The sequence below is a fragment of the Halictus rubicundus genome, unplaced genomic scaffold (genome assembly GCF_050948215.1).
Source record: "Halictus rubicundus isolate RS-2024b unplaced genomic scaffold, iyHalRubi1_principal scaffold0322, whole genome shotgun sequence".
Classification (NCBI taxonomy): Eukaryota; Metazoa; Arthropoda; class Insecta; order Hymenoptera; family Halictidae; genus Halictus; species Halictus rubicundus.
The window spans coordinates 123141-126756 of record NW_027488863.1 but is presented as its reverse complement, the minus strand read 5'-3'; positions in this window follow the sequence as shown (position 1 = coordinate 126756).

Genomic DNA, 3616 nt, shown 5'->3' with positions numbered 1-3616 from the left:
GAAACGCCGTAACGCGTAAATGATCGCTAGAGTCTCTAATTCGAAACTATGGTATTTAGTTTCTGCTTCTGTTGTTCTTTTTGAGAAATAAAACACAGGATGAAGTTTCTGATCCCGTTTTTTCTGCATCAAGATTGCACCGAAACCCACTGAACTTGCGTCACAATGTAATTCGGTGGTGTCGCGCGGACACTAAGTACTTAAAATAGGGCTATTTACTAGACATTCTTTCAATTTATCGAATGCACGCGCTTCTTCTGAACCAAACGTAAAATTAACCGATTTTTTCGTAAGGTCATATAACGGTTTCGCGATTAACGAGAAATTTTCGATAAATTTTCAAAAATATGAACAAAGTCCCAGAAAACTTTGTACATCTCGCGTATTTTGAGGAATCGGAATCTTTTAACGTAATTTACCCCGCGTTCCGTGGGTCGTATACCCTCGCTTGTTATCGTATATCCTAAATATTCTAACCTAGTTTGTAGGAATTTACATTTATCTAATCGTAATTCTAGTTAATTTGCGACGCACAATTGAAAAACTTTTTCTAATACCAATAAATGATGCTCTACTGTTTCTGTTGCCACTAGAAAATCATCCAAATACACAGAAACATCTCCAGCCTCGAGTGGTTTTCTAAATATTTGTGCAACGTATCGCTGGAACTTTAACGGCCCTCCTTTTAGACCGAATGGCATCTTAAGGCATTCGTATTGACCCCATGGTGTAACAAAAGCAGTGAATTTAATCGAATCTTCATGCATCCGAATTTGGAAAAATCCGTCTTTCAAATCCAGCAGCGTGAAGTATTTTTTCCCGTTTAATAAATCTAGCTGATCTTCTACTAGGGGCAATGGAAAGTTATCACGAACTGAAATTTTGTTTAAGAATCTAAAATCTATGCACATGCGCATTTCACCATTTCTTTTTCTAACTAAAATTATCGGTGAAGCATACTCGGAAGTGCTTTCCCTTATCGCGTCTTTTGCTAACAAGTCATCAATTATTTCTTTTAACTTTGTTTTTTCGTGATACGACAATCTACGTGGGGCATAATGGAACGGTTTTTCATCTGTTACTGTAATCTTCATTACGTTTTCTGTTTGCGGGTGTTCTGGTCTAATAGGTTTCACATAGCGTTCGGTAAACAATTTACGGACCTGATCTTGAGTACTTCGCATAACTTCCGGATTAATGTTTAATGTCGGTATTTGACTATCGTCGTCTGAAGCTATTTCGATGTTCATTATTTGTCTGATTTCATGATTAAGTTTAAATGAAATTCCTGCTTTTTTCAAAAAATCTCTCCCTAATACTAGAGGATTTCGCATAGTATTCTCCGTGACTACTTGCAGCATAATATTATAGGGAATCTCGTCGTAAGCGAGTTGGACCTCAACGCTTCCAATAACATGCATTTCGCTATTATTTATTTCTGTGAACTTAATTACTTTGTCGGTATCGCGTATCAAATTACTTGGTACAATAGCTTCTTTAATAAAACTAATGGGACTACCCGAATCTAACAGTGCGCTTATTTCTAATTGCCTAAAATTACTTTCAGTAGTTTCTATGTCCAATAATACCGTAGGGAAAAAATCGCTGTCTTCGTCTTGGTGGGAAACTACGTAACTGATGTCCCTCGAAGCCGGACATCGTTCGACGCGGTGTCCCATATTGCCGCATTTAAAACATGACCCTCGTTCTCTTCTGGGCTTCTTGCATTCAACCGCAAAATGTCCCGTCTCGTTGCAGTTGTAGCATCGAACATCTTTTAGGTCTTTCGGATGCCGCTCCCGGGTAACCTTTGTTGTTGGTGGGTTGATATCCCGTCGTGGCACTGGTCTGGGCCTTCTCGGCTCCTCTGGCAGCGTTGACCTGGCAAACGCCTGCACTAATTCTTCGACTGTACGGAAACCCCGTACTCTAGCCAGTAATTTTAAAGGGTCTAGGGGGATAAGACAGGTCTAGCGGCCCCGACGGGAATTTTATTGGTATTGTGTGGAAAACCATCATTTTAGATTGAAAAACAATCCCCTAAAATTTTAAGTCGCTAACCCTTCATTTAAGGGTGATATGAGGGTAAACACCCTCAACTTTAACATTTTTTTTCTCGGTTGTTAATTAAGATATTGAGATGAAATAAAATCGAAAATATTCGAACTTACTTCCTTCATATCATATATTTTTTTCATAATTGTAATTAAATTATTAAGACTAGAAAAAAATTATTTAATTTTTAATTTTTTTTTAGGCGTAGGGGTGGTAAGCAACCCTTCGAGTGACCACTTCCAAAAGATTCAAGAACAATGTTCTGTTACCTATCTAATACGTTCAAAAGTTTCAAGATCGTCGGATTGGTGGAACATAGTTAAATATTGAAAAACAAATGAAATTACGCCATTATAATAGTATAATGTGTAGTGCACTGTTTCTTACGACTAATTATTAATTAATAATTCTTATCAGGAGATTATGTCCCTCCTTGATCAATTATTCGCATCGTATTATATTCTATTCCTGTCTTCCCGAATTTGCAATATAAATAGACATTATGTAGGTGTAAAAGAAAAGTTTAGGAATCATAATATAGATTTATTCAATCTTCGTCACTATTTTCCTCAATTACTGGTACAGTATGTGTCGTATCAAATATATTGGTTAATATCTCCGCTAGTTTTACAATTTTGGATTTAAATCGCCCATGAGATAAATAGTAAATAATGGTAGCGACATGGGAGCAGCAACCTACTGTTCTGTTGCCATTAGCACAGTCGCATGTATATCGTGTAATTCCGGTATAACTAATCGCATGTGGTACATATTCAATGTAGCATTGATAACTTTTGCGATTAATATGCCTCGAATGAACTTTCACCCTTATAATATTTTTAGTTTCCTTTAAATATTCCATATTTAAAATATCATCATTCCTCATTAACTCCGCTAGATAGCATACTGCCTGGGTTAATTGAGGTACCTGTACATAATATTACATAAGTAGCATATAGTTTTATATGTGATAATGTTATACATATGCAAGAAAGTATGTTACCTGTGAATAAGATTTTCAAATCTTTCTCAGTCATTTCTGGAAAATCCATTACAACGTTGGCAGTCATTCGTGTAAATGGTTTTCTACGGCGATTTAATTTTTTTCCTTCTACTAGTTCCTGAAGCGTTTGTTTTTATCCGTTGATTCTTCATATAATCAATAATTAAATCTATTTCTGGATCTGTATCTAATCTTTTACCAAATTCATTGTGTAGAAAGGATGCTATTCGACACAATGATTTAAGACATGGTAGAAGTTTATTGTCTATTTTGTGGTGTAATAAACGATATTTCTGTGCAATATCGCCATGGACAGCTTCAACAATCCATCTTATTTTTGTTACGAAGCGTGATGAATTTGCTTCTGCTGTTATCAATTGTGCTCGATTTCCTTTACAAGCTGGCATTAAAACATTATATCCTCTATTTTTCATATGCTCGACAACATCTCGAAAACCACGGTCCACAACGCAAAAATCATTGGGTTGTAAAAGTGAACTTATTCCGTTAGGATCTACTAATAAGATTTTCATGATTGACGCATCATTCATGGCCGTG